The sequence below is a fragment of the Schistocerca serialis genome, chromosome 9, assembly GCF_023864345.2.
Source record: "Schistocerca serialis cubense isolate TAMUIC-IGC-003099 chromosome 9, iqSchSeri2.2, whole genome shotgun sequence".
Lineage (NCBI taxonomy): Eukaryota > Metazoa > Arthropoda > Insecta > Orthoptera > Acrididae > Schistocerca > Schistocerca serialis.
This window is the reverse complement of record NC_064646.1, coordinates 135,865,662-135,881,770: the sequence shown is the minus strand read 5'-3', so window position 1 is coordinate 135,881,770 and position 16,109 is coordinate 135,865,662.

Below are 16,109 nucleotides of genomic sequence, written 5' to 3'. Positions count from 1 at the left end.
GAAAGGACATCCTGACACTTAAATCTATACTTGATGTTAACAAATTTCTCTTCCAGTTTTAAACATGGCTGTTATTTAGCAACCGTATACTGGTTTCAACATAGGATTAAACAGCTACCGCTTGCAGATAAACCTAGACTTTGACACGTACTAGGGGTGTCTTCACCAGAATCTGATGATTCTAGCAAGATTATCACGGATTCCGAATGTGAATTAATCTGGGTGAAATTGAGTATCAAAGAACGCTACAAAATGGTGATCGGATGCTATTATAGACTACCTGGACCAGGATCTATAGTTGTAGAGCGCTTCAGACAGAGCTTGCAGAATAATATTAGTAATTTTCCTGATGATGCCGTTGTAATAGGGGGTGACTTCAACTTGCCAGGTATAGATTGGGAGTGTTATGCCATCAAAACTAGTGCAAGAGACAGGGAATCGTGTGGCATTGTCCGAAAATTACCTTGAGCAGATAGAGAACCAACTCGTGAGGATAACGTCTTAGACCTCCTGGCAACAAACAGACCCGAACTTATCGCATCAGTTAACGTAGAGTAAGGTATCACTTACCATAAGACTGTGATAGCATCTATGGCGACGGGTCGTCCAAGGAATGTCACGAAAGGTAGGAAGATATATTTGCTCAGCAAGGGTGACAGGATACAAATTTCAGAATATCTCAGCAGTCAGCATCAAATATTCAGTGATGAGGACGAAGATGGGGAGAACAAATGGAAAAAATTCAAAGGCATCGTTCAATATGCTCTAGTATGTTCCGAGTAAGGTTTTGAGGGATGGGAAAGATCCGCCATGGTTTGATAGCCGTGTTAGAAAAGCGCTACGTAAACAAAGAGTACTTCATCTCAGATTCAAGAGAAGTAAAAACCTAGCTGACAAACAAAAGCCGAACGAAGCGAAAATGAGCGTAAAGAGAGCAATGAGAGAAGCGTTCAATGATTTTAAAGTAAGACGTTGTCAACCGACCTGAGTAAAAACCCTAAGAGGTTTTGGTCGTATGTATAATCAGTAAGTGGGTCAAAATCATCTATTCACCCTCTCAGCGACCACACCGGCATCGAAACGGAAGATAACAGAGAGAAGGCCGAAATACTGAATTCGGTCTTCCGAAGTTGTTTCACCGCGGAAGAACGTACCACTGTCCCTCCTTTCAATCGTCGTGCGAACGTCGAAATGGCAGATATTGAGATAACCGAGTGCGGAATTGGAAAGCAGCTACAATCGCTTAGTAGCGGAAAGGACTCAGGACGAGTTGAGATACCTATAAGATTCTATAAATATTATGCGAAGGAATTTGTTCCCCTTCCAGCAGTAATTTATCGTAGATCACTTGAGCAACGAAAGGTAACTAACGACTGGAAAAAAAGCGCAGGTCATTCCCGTTTTTAAGAAAGGCCGTGAGACAGATCCACACACGTCAATATGTTGTAGTTTTATGGAACACGTTTTATGCTCAAGAATTATGACGTTCTTGGAAAATGAACATTTATTCTATAAAAATCAACATGGATTCCGCAAGCAGAGATCCTGCGAAACTCAGCTCGCTCTGTTCCTCCATGAAATCCACACTACAGTGGACAGCGGCGCTCAAGTTGATGCCGTGTTCCTTGATTTCAGTAAGGCATTTGACACCGTCCCGCATTGCCGCTTAATGAAAAAAATAAGAGCTTACGGAGTATCGGAGCACACCTGCGACTGAATTCAAGATTTTCTTGCTGATAGAAATCAACTCGTCGCTCTTAACGAACTAAATCAACAGATGAAGGTAATATCCGGAGCACCACAGGGATGTGTGATACGACCCTTGCTGTTTACAATACATATAAATGATCTAGTAGAAAGCGTCGGATGCTCTTTGAGGCTATTCGCAGATGATGCAGTTGTCTATACCAAAGTAGCAATGCCAGAAGATAGTAAGAATTTGTAGAACTACCTGCAGAGAATTGATGAATGGTACAGACTCCGGTAGTTGATCCTGAACGTAAATAAATGTAACATACTGCACATACACAAGAAAAAAATTCACTACTGTACAGCTACACTATTGATGACAAACAGCTGGAGACAGCGTCTGCGGTAAAATATCTAGGCGTAACTATCCAGAGCGACCTTAAGTGGAATGACCATTTAAACAGATAGTGGAAAAATCAGACACCAGACTCAGATTCATCGGAAGAATCTTAAGGAAATGTAACTCATCCACGACAGAAGTGGCTTATAAGGCGCTTGTTCGCCCGATTCTTGAGTATTGTTCATCTATCTGGGATACCTATCAGGTAGGATTGATAGACGAGATCGTTTAGCTGGCGAGATAGCGTTACGGAGATGCTAAACAAACCCCACTGGCAGACGTTACAAGAGAGACGTTGTGCATCACGGAGAGATATACTACTGACATTTCGGGACAGCACTTTTCAGAAGGAGTCAGACAACATAATACTTCCCCCAGATACATCTCGCGTATTGACCACGAGGAGAAAATTCGAGAAATTACAGCCAATAGATACGTTTACCGACTATACCGACTGGATAACCCTCTAAACCACACCAAATGCAGAAAGAGTCAACCGATTTGTCCATTTGCTTAAGCAGGAGGACGTGTGTAATATTCGTACTTTGACTGTGTACTGTGGGATAGTCACACTAAGATGATAGTTCTGTTGGGTATGGAAATTGTCCCTAGCCCATGGACTATCCAAAATACTTGACTCCACCTTCTTATCACCAATAAAATCTGATTTATGAGCACTTGAAAATCCGTTTTTTGCATGGCGTTTTAGAACATATTGATAACCATCCAGTCGTATGCATACAAATACACTTATAAAAAAAACAATCTCAAAACATATCGATATACATTCTTGACACTATTCGCTCAGCAGCAAGTTTACCTCTAAATTTAACACACTTGCGATTGATGCCAGCATTTAACTAAATGAACTTGAGTTGGCAATCAATTTCATCCAGTTGTTTAGTTAGAAAATCAGCCCCTAAGAACATATACACTCATAGATTTCGTACTATAAAAATGCATGTATAGAGATGACTCCATCAATAGTCAACTCAAAAAAGCCTCTGCAAACATCTATATTTCGCAAGCCACTTTACAGTGTGTGGTGGAGGGTACTTTCAGTACCAATGTCACTGCACACATTTTTTCTTCCATTCGAGATATTGCTTGTGGGAACAACGACTGCTGGTAAGCCTTCGTTTGGATTCTAATGTTCAAATGTGTGTGCATTCCTAAGGGACCAAACTGCTGAGGTCATCGGTCCCTAGACTTACACACTACTTGTACTAACTTATGCTAAGAACAACACACACACCCATCTCCGAGAGAGGACTCTAACCTCCGGCGGGAGGGGCCGCGCGATCCGTGAATGGCGCCTCAAACCGCGCGGCCACTCCGCTCAGCGTTTGGGTTCAAATCTTTCTAATTTTATCTTCATGCTCTTTTCATGAGATGGATGTAAGAGGAAGCAATATATCAACTGACTCTTCTAGGAATACATGCACTCAAAATTTTAACACCAGACAGTAATTTGATGCAGAACCTCTCTCTTGGATCATCTGTCACTGGAGTTGGCTGAGCTTCTGTGTGATGCTTTTGCACTTATTAATGAACCTGTAACGAAATGTGCTGTTCTTCTTTGGCTCTTTTGTATTTCCTCTATCAGTCCCATCTGGTATGGATCCCATACTGACAAACAGTATTCAAATATTGGTTGAAAAAGTGTTTTGTAAGTTATTTCCTTCGTTAATGGAATAAATTTCTTGAGAATTCTTCCAATGAATCTAAGGCTGGCCTCCACCTTACTCAATATTAATTTTGTGGTCATTCCACTTCAAATCTCTCCATACTCATTCTCCTAGACATTTCATGGAAGTAACTGTTTCCAGTGATTGTTCTGCAATTTTGGAATCATACCATGAAGGGTCTTTCCATCTATGTATTCGCAATATGTTACATTTTTTTATGTTGAGGATCAGTTACCAGCGCCTGCAATGAATGTCACTCCTCTACATGTCTTCCTGCATTTTGCTACAAATTTTCTAGGATTGCGACTTCTCTGTATACCACAGCCTATAACACTATATACATGGTACTGACAGATTTATTAAAAATTTCTAGTCCAACTTTATGGTTTTAAGCAAATATAGATCTGCCACTTAACCTATTCATATGATATTTCAGTAAATAACGTTAGTAGGCGCTTTATAAGGGCCATATCCTAGAAATATAATATCAGTTAATAAGATTTTACTGATTATCGATAATTGGCATGAATGTATGCTTGACATCAAATTTGCAAATATGCAATTATTCAGCAAACATGAATTATGAAACAAGCAGATGACATACTACATGTAACCAAGTTTCTAGGTGTTAAAAACAATGGAATAGTCATATCATTTGCAATAACAAACCAAATGACTAAAGGTACAAGTTGTGCAGTTATATTAAATTGTAAATTAAATTACATTTTGGAACATTATATCACATCTGAAACCTTAGGAGATAGAGACAATGAAACACTATTTAGTTTTTGTCCAATATATCCCAAATAAAAACTATATGAGTTGCATATGTGGCATCTGTTGTAATTTTTGGATTCACATAACTATTCACATTAAATATCTTTTATCATTTGTTATTCCTGATATTGAACACTAAACTTACGTAAATTATTCTTGAAATAATGCAAAACTGCAAAACAATGGGTTGATGAGCAGATTGGAAATACATTTCCTAGACAAATTAAATGTACCATTGACAACACACTATAGAAATTCATGTTCTTATAAGTGAGTACCAATGATGACTGTAAGTTTTATTCACTACCTGTATAGCTTGTATTGTGCTACATTTTATAAAGATATTAACTTGTTACAAAAACGTGTAAACAAATGCTAGAATAATAACTCCAGCCTGTACCTGGAGATTTTGCAAGGTCTTTGATTACACAAAGAAGCATTTCATTGGCATGTGTCCTAGGAAGCAAGCATCATCATAAGCATCATCATAATTATATGTGAACTTTTTTGTCAATTGTGAAAGCTTATCGAAATACCAAAGCAAATCACCTTGTGTAATGACATCGTGGCCAAGCCTGTTTACTTGTAGAGAAACATAAAATATAAACCTGCTGTCAGAACCTATTTTTACAACCATGTACAAGATGGAGCAACATGGCAGATTATCATGAAGACTTCGACTTCATCATGTCACGTACAATTAATGCAGCTACTTCTCCTTTACTGTGTCCATATTTACATATTTAAGGGTAGAGGATACATTTGACTCTTTTTTGTCATATCCTAAAGTTTTATAGTTCAAGTGCTCAAATTTGCAAATATTGATAGGTTCTCTTTCTGTTGCAGAAAAGCTATTTAGAGTTTCTATTTTCATGTGATGCTACAAAAAAATTTTAACATGGCTATTGACATCATGCTTGCAATGTGGGATACAAATTCAAGATGGATGTCTCCATGGACTGAAAAACAAGATGGGCACCAGAATTAGAATCAGCTGCTGTAGAATGACACCATCTTTAGGTACACTCATGACATTTATTTCTCAATTTTGTGTTGTGTGCTGTGATATTGGGAACTATTATACTTGAAAATATTCTTTACTTTCGGCTCTTTGCAAAGAGGAACTATCAAATCTTTTATCGAAATATAGCAGGGGCCACATGAGGAGGAGGCTAAGTTTTTGCAAGCAGATTTAGAGACAGTGTCATTCGAATGACCAGTCGAATGTAGATCAGGCAGATACTAATGAAGAAGACCTAGGTAAAAGTGAAAACGAGGCACAGGAAAATTTACAAATTTTTTCAGAGCTAATATTTCGTAACATTAATGCCAGTGGCTAAACAAATGTTTGCATTACTACAGAACGTACCCAAAATGCACAGGCTAACATCAGAAATGCACAGGCTACTGACAGAGTCTCAAGTGAACTTCAGAATATAAACAAAACAATCACAGATACAAATAAAGAAATCTCAGAGATAAATAAGGCAATTTTAGGTACTAACACAGCAACTGAAACCACAAACACTGATATGGTTACTGAACTAACTAATCACATTAAAGAAGTTAGAAAATGACTACGTGACTGTCTGACAGCCATTTGCAGCAATCTGGAGAAACTAGATGAGTGATTGCAAAATATAGAAAAAGCTGACAATTCAAAATCCAAACTGACAGTTGTAGGGAGGGACTTACTTAGATGAGAAGGTGAAAGCTGAAATTGGTTATATAGAAATCAAATGTAAGGGTGAACTCGGAGCTGTTAGAAAAACATAAGATAGATTAATGAACTTAACAATAAAATTGAACAAGTTTTTAAACAGATATCAGATGAAGTTCAAACAACAGCGCAAATAAGGGATATAAGTATATCAAATTGCATGTAAATATATGTTGTAAATATCCACAAACAGCAGCAGAAATTACAGGATGGAGCCTGTTTCAAAACATTCTTCAATGCTGTGTATTCTAGCTGGCCAAATATGCCTATGAAAAGCTTTCCCAGTAATAAAGATTTTCATCTGATACATTTCATGCAACATTTTAAAGACAACTTTATTCCTGGTGTGAGTGATGACCTCAAAATTAAATTTATTTTGGGTAAACCAACTTAGTTGTCATAGTTTAACTTTTGCTGAATTGAAAACAGACTTTTGAAAACTTTTGGTCTGAGCAAGAGCAGGCTAAAATTAAAAGTGGAGGACGAACCAGACGAATGGAAAAAATATTTTCATGAGCAACTTTTAATCCATTTCACTTAGAGCATGTGCACTACCTGAACCAGAAACATCCACACAGTGCACAGTTTTCGCAGTTGTAACTGGAACAATGCCAAATGCAGCCTACATTTCCACCTCCTGCGCTGTTCACAGATGAAGTAACGTTCGGTCTGTGATGGGGTCTTCGACATCCGCAACTCGCATTTTTTTTTTTTTTTGAACGAGGTTAATCCACATGCCTCATTTACTCGCGCGCATCAGTTGGAGTTCTACATGAATGTTTGGGCAGACGCTGTTGGTAGCTGTTTAATTGGAACATTTGGGCCATATCTCCTACCTAGTCTATGACAGGCAGTATTACAATTTCTTCGCCAGAGCACTGCCAGAGTTGCCGGATGACGTGTAACTCGCTACAAGGCAGTGCACGTGGTTCCAGGATGACACGGCGCTGGCACATTTCAGTCGTCGATTCTTGAATCGACAGTTTCCAGAAAAGTGGATTGGCAGTGGTGCTCCTGTACCGTGACCTACTCGATTCCCTGATTTGATTCCTCCGGACCCTTTTGTGTGATAAGAGATGTGCAAATTCGTTTACAAAACCCTTGTTGAATCACAAGAGGATCTGGTCACCAGGATAGCAGCAGCACTAGGAATCAAGGACGTTTCTGCAGTTTTTGACAGTGTTAGACAGAACATGAACCACCTGTGTAAACTCTGCTTGCAAGTTGGTAGCAGAAACTTTCAACCTTCACTGTAACTGAAGTATGTGACGTTATAAGTTGGTATTTGCTGAAGTTTGGTATACTGAAAATGTTTCTTGGTAGAGAATGAGTTAAGAAGGGCAGTTGCTGGGGCAGTTTAGCCAATTATTAATGTTAAAGTAGGTCATATAGAAAATAATGCTTTATTAGATTCTGGATCTAGTGTGTCATCTGTCTCTGAATCCTTTTAGCAATAGATAGGAAGCAGAAATTTGGTGGAGTTAACAGTAACTGGAGTTAAAATAAAGACTGCATCTGGAGGATTTAGCAAACCAATAAAAAGGGAGGTTGTATTAGACTTTAAAATTGGGTATCAGTGTTTTGATACAGATTGCTTTGTAGTTCTGGGTCTTGCTATGCCTGTAATTCTTGGGATGAATTTCCTTAGTAAATATGAGTGCTGTATTACTGTAACAGACAGACTTCTGGGATTTAATGATGGAGGGAACAGAAGAAGGGTTAAATTTAAAAATGAGTTATCATGAGGTAAATGGATGGCTCACTTAAAAAGGAAAAATGAATGTAGTGGGGAGACACATTATCTGGAGGGAATAAATGATAAAATAAGTGAGATACAGCAATCGTCGGAGGATCAAAGATGGCAGTTCAAGGACTTTTGTGTAAATAAAAAGATGTATTTTCAGATAAGACTGGAAAGCTAATGGATTTTAAGTATTAGTTAAAGGTATTGCCACATGAGGTGATTAGAATAGAACCGTTTGCTATAGCAGTAACAGACAAAGAAGCAGTAAGGTTCAGAATGAAAAGGATTTTGGATTGGAAGTTATTGAGCTGGGAAGGAGTGAGTATAGTAACCCAATTGTTGTAATCACAAAGAAAGATGGGTCTGTGAGGGTTGTGTTGGATGTGAGGAGACTCAACAAAATAATAGTAAAAGAGAATTACCAACCAGAGAACATGAATGAACTACTGTTGAATTTTGATAACATATAGCTCATGCCCAGTATAGACTTAACTTCTAGGTTCTGTCAGGTCAGGTTAACTGAAGAAAGTAGGAAATATACTGTTTTTTGTTTGAAGGGAGAACATATAGGTTTAGAGTGATTCCTTTTGGGTTATTTACCTCTGTGGCTGTTTATATCAGCGCATTAAAACATGTTCTTGAAGATGAGTTGATGAGGAAACTGTGTATGTTGATGACATACTGATAACCAGCAGGTCATGGGAGGAATATTATTACATCTTGGAGGATGTGTTTAAAGCTAAAGAATTAGGAGGAATGACTCTAAACTCGAAGAAATGAATTTGTGCAGGCCGAATTGATATTCTTAGGGTACTGGTTAACTTCTGAGGTCATACTGGTTGATAAGGAAAATATAAGGGTTATTGCCAGGTGCAAGAGACCAACAAACAGCAAGCAACTGAAGCCATTTATTGGAATATGTACGTTTTATCGAAAGTTCATCAGTGATTACAGTATGAATGCACCAAATCTGTTTGGTTGTTAAAGAAGAATATTTGCTGGAGTTGGTCACCTGAGTGTGATGAGGAATTTGAAGCTATCAATAGCAGTTTAACCCATAGTAAAGTATTATATTATCCAGACATGCCGCTGCCTTTTTGCATTGCAACAGATAGTTCACGTTAAGCTGTGGGTTCAATTCTGTTCAGGAGAAAATGGTAAATGGAAGATATGAGAAAAGAACCATAGCTTTCGCAAGCTGAATGTTGTCCAAGCATGAACTAATGTATGGGATGTCAGAAGAGGAGTTATTGGCTGTGGTGTTTGGACTCAAAAAATTTAGGATTTATGTGGAAGGTAGGAAGGTTGTTGTTTATACTGACAATAAAGACTTTAGCTACCTCCAGGTATGTAAACTGTTGAACAATAGATTAATGAGATGGGCCATTTTCTTGTAACAATTTCAATATCACATTGAGTATATAAAAGGCACTGAGAACAATGTGGCAAATGCCCTGTCGCGGCTACCAGTTCCTCCTGATGAAGTGTGTGGAAGAAACAGAGCAAGAGTTCCAAACGATATATATGTAAAAGGTGTAGAGGAGGAAAAGGAGGTGAAAGCAATATGCAAAGATATGCGCAGGCAACAAAATAGGGATTCAACGCTAAAATTCAATACTGTTAATTTTGAATGCAAGGGTTACGATAAGGTTAAACAGCACTACAAGGTTTATAAGGGTGTACCATTTAGACGTAGAAGTTTGTACAGTAAAGAATGGAAGATGTGTTTCCCTGATCTTCAGGTAGAAGCATTGATTAGTTACATTTATAACAGCCATGGGCCCAACGGAGCACAGAAGCGTTTGCAAATAATGCAGGAATGTGACATTTTTAATAACGTGGCTAGAAGAGTAAGGACGTGACCGACGTCAAAGGGTAAAGTTTAGCACGGCGGCTGTGCAGGGAGAAATGCAAAACATCATCCCCAGTGCAGTAGGCGGGTTGCTCGCAATCGATTTTTTCGGACCGCTGCCAGCGGGTCATGGTGGATTGAAATATATATTATTTGCAGTAGATATATTCTCTAAGCATATTAAATTGTATCCCTTAAAAAAGCAACAAATAAGAGTGTGATTAATAAACTAGAAAGACATAGCAAAGCCCGAAAAGAATTCATCAGACAATGGTGCACTATTGACATTCGAATTATGGGATCGATTTAGAGAAAGAACTGGTATTAGACACATAAGGTATAACCTCCCCACAAGAAATTTGAAAAGTCAATGTTAATGAAAATGTTGTCTTCCCACAAAACTGCATAATAAAAATGAGCCAAGCGTAACCTCCTTGCAAAATTAAAGAATAATAATGGCCCAAATGTAAACTCCCACAAACATTAACTAATGAAAATTGCTCATTAAACTCACAATAATACTAATTAAATAATGAAGCATGAACTGAATGTAACATCTCAACGCAAATAATTAAACCTGATAAATCTTATAAGGGCAGCACCGCTGACCTTTGGCCCTGTGAAATAATTAAAACCAAAAATTCTTACCTCAGTAAAACTTGCATCTATATCTGCTCTTATCTATAATTTCCGGCATAGCTCCGTGCAATGCTGGCCCATAATTAATTTTGATTCTTGGAGGGAATGCATAGGAAGTATTATTTAACTTGAAATGAATCTTTTTCTTTAAAACAGTTACTTTATAAGAAAATTATTATTGGGGCAATTCTTGAACAAATTAATTACAATTAACATATGTTATTAGCTGAGCACAATGCTGCTTCATTACCTTCGATAACAATATACCTCGTCCCGAACCGTGACCAGAGATGCAAGGATAGCATGCCGCCGACGCATCCCGACGCCCGCTCAGTACAACCGTCCACTCGCTACAACTACTACTGACAGACTACTACTGCCGACAGAGTGCCACTCGCAACTCCACCAGACTACTACTGCCGACAGAGTGACCCTCGCAACTGAACACTCGTGCGGTCAAGTGCAGACTAGCAACGATAAATAACTCTCTGGTCAGAGATTCTGTCATGCCTCGCCATTGCTGGTAATGAATACATATGTGTTTCATATTAACCCTTCACTGGGGGGGCAAAAATTTGGCAGCGATGGTGAGTCATTTGGACTTGCCATGAGCAACAAATTTTTTTTAACTGACTAACTTTACAATCACAAAATATACAGATATAAATATAATGGAAGGAAACATTCCACGTGGGAAAAATTATATATAAAAACAAAGATGAGGTGACTTACCGAACAAAAGCGCTGGCAGGCCGATAGACACACAAACAAACACAAACATACACACAAAATTCAAGCTTTCGCAACAAACTGTTGCCTCATCAGGAAAGAGGGAAGGAGAGGGGAAGACGAAAGGAAGTGGGTTTTAAGGGAGAGGGTAAGGAGTCATTCCAATCCCGGGAGCGGAAAGACTTACCTTAGGGGGAAAAAAGGACAGGTATACACTCGCACACACGCACATATCCATCCACACATACAGACACAAGCAGACATATTTAAATATGTCTGCTTGTGTCTGTATGTGTGGATGGATATGTGCGTGTGTGCGAGTGTATACCTGTCCTTTTTTCCCCCTAAGGTAAGTCTTTCCGCTCCCGGGATTGGAATGACTCCTTACCCTCTCCCTTAAAACCCACTTCCTTTCGTCTTCCCCTCTCCTTCCCTCTTTCCTGATGAGGCAACAGTTTGTTGCGAAAGCTTGAATTTTGTGTGTATGTTTGTGTTTGTTTGTGTGTCTATCGGCCTGCCAGCGCTTTTGTTCGGTAAGTCACCTCATCTTTGTTTTTATATATAATATACAGATATAGGTGTAGAACATGAAAACATGAAGTAAATATAGTGCACATGCACTGAGTACACAACATATCAGACAATGACAAAAAATATGTACAATGAGTACAGAACATATCAGCAAATCACAAAAAATGTACATGCAAATCATATTGATAAATGACAAAAGTGCACACTCACTGAAGTAGTGAACATATCAGGAAATCACAAATGTATAGGCAACGAGTACAAATCATATTGAGAAATGACAAAAGTGCACACGCACTGAAGTAGTGAACATATCAGGAAATCACAAATGTATAGGCAACGAGTACAAATCATATTGAGAAATGACAAAAGTAAACACTCACTGAAGTTCAGTACAAAACATATTAACAAATGGCAGAAGTGCACACACACTGTAGTTCAGAACATATTAAGTAAAGACAAAATGTATATACAATGAGTACAGAACATATTCACAAATGGCAAAAGTGCACATGCACTGTAGTTGAGACCAAATCACAAACATGCATATGCAATAAGTAGAAATCATGTTTACAAATGACAAAAGTGCACATGCACTGTAGTTCAGAACATATTTGCAAATCACAATAAATGTATAGGCCATAAATACAAATCATGATAAAAAAAATGATTTTTTTTTACTATGTCACAAGACTTAGGATAGGAAAGGGAAGGATTGCATCATGGTTGTAGCACTTTAGGTTGCACACAGTTGCACTGAAAGTCCATATCTTTCTACAGAAGCACAACACCAAGTGAGACAATCTGAAGTTCTTTTCCTTGAAGTATTAATCAGCGTAGCCAAGACACTGAAATGTCGTAGTAATATTCCATGTTATCTTTTTGGTGGTACGTTAGGTACACCAAACAGTGGGACCATAATAGCATCTTCATCACTCATGGTGGTGGACAGCATGTCGTGTCAACACCACGTTCTTGTAAAGTAGACCAACGTAGAATTAGTGCAAAAACCAAATATAGTGCTCCATGATCATGTGGATAGACAGGACAAATGGATATTGCAGTAATTTCTGGTAATTAGGTCAGAAGATGAAGGACATTAAGTCACATAGTAGTCTTGATTGAGAATTACACTAGTAATGGGTGGCACTCATCGCCCAGTTACTGAACATTTCTGTACCATGTATGTAGTATTACAGAATAATGTTCATAAAATTAACTGAATATAGTAATTATTGGCATCATGGGTAATCTTATTACAATAAACAGTGGCATTCATTGGCCAGTTACAAAGCATCATTTTTTTGTATTATTTAGAAGTCATTATTGAAAATGAGTTAATTACTGGCATAGCATTTATACATAATTAATAATCAATGGCATCATAAGTAATCTTATTACAATAAACAGGGGCACTCATTGGCCAGTTACAAAGCATAATTTTTTTTGTATTATTAAGAAGTCACTACTGAAGTGACATACTATTCAGAGCTGATCAGTATTATTCAGAATTCTCTTAAACTAGTAGCATTATTTGGGACTGGTAATTACTTTGTTTGCTTTTGAGTTATTGCTGCAAATGAAGATGTGTAACGTCATTCGTCATGAGTCAGCTGTAGGAAGGTTATGAAACAAGGCAGTATATGTGATCACATTTATAAATGATAGACACAACTGGGTAAAAAAAAATGCAAGTACTAGTACAGGTTTAATAAGTAACAGGTTTAGTAAGTATCATGAAAAGCTTCTCCTGGAAAAAATTCAAAATGGATTATTGAGCTGAAAGAAGAAACGCATACTATGCTGAAAAGTAGTGAACTTTGAATTAACAGGTAGTGAAATGTGTATAAAAATATGTGTTCTCTAGCTGTCCTTTCCAAAACCTTCAGTAATCATACCATACGATATAAAACATACTGTCAAAACGACCTGCAACAAATACTTAAATAACTACATAGCATTTCTTAACTAACAGCAAATATATAAACTTCATCATCATTTTCACCTGCAAAGAAAAACTTCATTATCCCTAGTAACATATTCTTCATCATTATTCATCACCATTCATTATCATCTGCAAAAAATCACTTCATTATTCATTATACAACTATTCCTTAATTCTAGCATATTTCATCACTAAAACTAAGATGTGAAGTTCTGTCTGACAGTTTGCATCAATCGCTTCGTATTCTGAAAGAAAAAATTAGTTAAGACTGCTATTCTACGATGTGTATAGTATATTCTTGTTAATGCTTGTTAATTCTGATCCATTTACTCTTCATCACGAAGTATTGCATTCACTTTCGTTCATTCCGAAGGTGAAATTCCCATTTCTGTTTAATTTATTTTGTTTACACGTTATTTCATTCTGAAAATGATGAACAAAGATTAATTTCTTGCATTTAATTCATATACCCCTTAAATAAAAACTGGTTTATAGTAACATAATTGAGCATACAGCATAACATGACAGAAAACGTAATATGTCAAAAAACATAGACAATGTTCAGATGCAAAAATGTACACAGAATATCACAATGCAGCAGCAAAAAATGTAAAACAGTCACGGTGTTGAGATATCATAGGGCAAAAATGTCAAAGTCAACTGGTGTGTGTTATATCTGAACTATTTCATAGTGCATACAAACAAAACATGAAAACAATCATACAAACATAAAAAAATGACAAGAAATGTGACCTTCTTTGTGTTCAGCTTGTATGTTGTGTAGTTAATAGAGGCGAGAATTAAAGACTTTAATAGAGAAAAAATTTGATAAAATTAATATATCACTAGATAGAATTGCATAATTATTCGTAAGATACGTAATTTTATCTGGAAAATGTGCACTGTCTAATGTGTAATGACAAGAAAAGCGACTTGCTAACCTTACCTTGCTGGGAACTTTCCAAGAAAAAATACGACAATCATCAGTAAGTGTTCATGTGAATAGAATTGCATAAGTGGTCATAAAAAATTAGGAAATGGCATTACAGTGTGATAAATCATAAAGTATCTTCATTCATAAAAGGTTCGACGTTCAACACGTGATGGTTTCCTTTTGATTTTCTGGTTCTCAAAGTTTCGACGTGTACAACATTAGGGTGAGGAATGCTGCGAATTCGATATGGACCTGCGTATAGAAGCTCAAATTTACTGCACCTACCTTTTATTTTGTTGGATAAATAGTGTGTACGTACTAATATCTTCTGTCCAACGTGAAAGTCACGGCGTGTACAAACCTGTTTTTGCTCTCTTCTCCGGCGCTCTGCGGCACGTTTGATGTTGTTCAGCGCAATGTCAATTATTTCATGGTGTCGTAGTCGACGAGATGTAGGAAATGTTACTAATTCTTTAATTTTGTTGTTCAGCATTTTTCAGTATAACAGACGGAGATAGCATAGTGGACTCATTTGGTATGGAATTAATTACATCTTGGAATGAATGAATGTGTGTCCCCCAATCAGTATGTCTTTTATGGCAGTATATTCTACACAGTTTACCAATTTCTTTCATTAATCGTTCACAAGGGTTCAAAGAAGCATGGTACCTGGATATATAGATCGGAGAAATGTTTCTAGCTCGTAGCATACGAGTCCATATAGCAGATCGAAACTGTGATCCATTGTCGGAAATTACTTTCAACACATCCCCTACATGAAATAGAAAATGTTTTACAAATGCTTTCGAAACAGTTTTGGCAGTAGCTTTTCGTAACGGAGTGAAGGTAACAAATTTTGAAGTGAGTTCAACAGCGACAAAGATGTAGCAAAAACCTCTATTAGTTCTGGGAATTGGACCAAAAATGTCTACGGCGGCCAAATGTCTCAATTTAACAGGTACAATGGGATATAATGGAGGAATATGTGAAGTTGTGTCTGACTTAGCTTTCTGGCAGATTTTACGTGACGCTAAAACTCGTCGTATATGTTTCTCCATGTTCGTAAAATAACAGTTCTGTCTCAGTATAAGAAAACATTTTCTAGCTCCGTAATGTGCGTAACTTAAATGAGTATACCAGATTAATTTGTTAATAAGCTCGTCAGGAATGCATAATAACCAATTGTTGCTGTCAGGATGAGAGCGGCGAAACAAAATGTCATTGCGTACAGTGTAATGGTTTCTAATGGTAACATTATTCCTGTCTTGCCAGAGGTGTTTAATCTCTTTCCACACGTTGTCTTTACTTTGCTCTTGTGCTATGTCTTGTAATGACGACGAAATAAAATTTTCAAATACGACTTGTTGAATGTATATGACGCTAAAATTTGCTTTGCATAAGTTGGTTGCGATGTCTTGCTGATTGTTGCTGAGAGAATGGGATAGTGCATCTGCTACAATATTT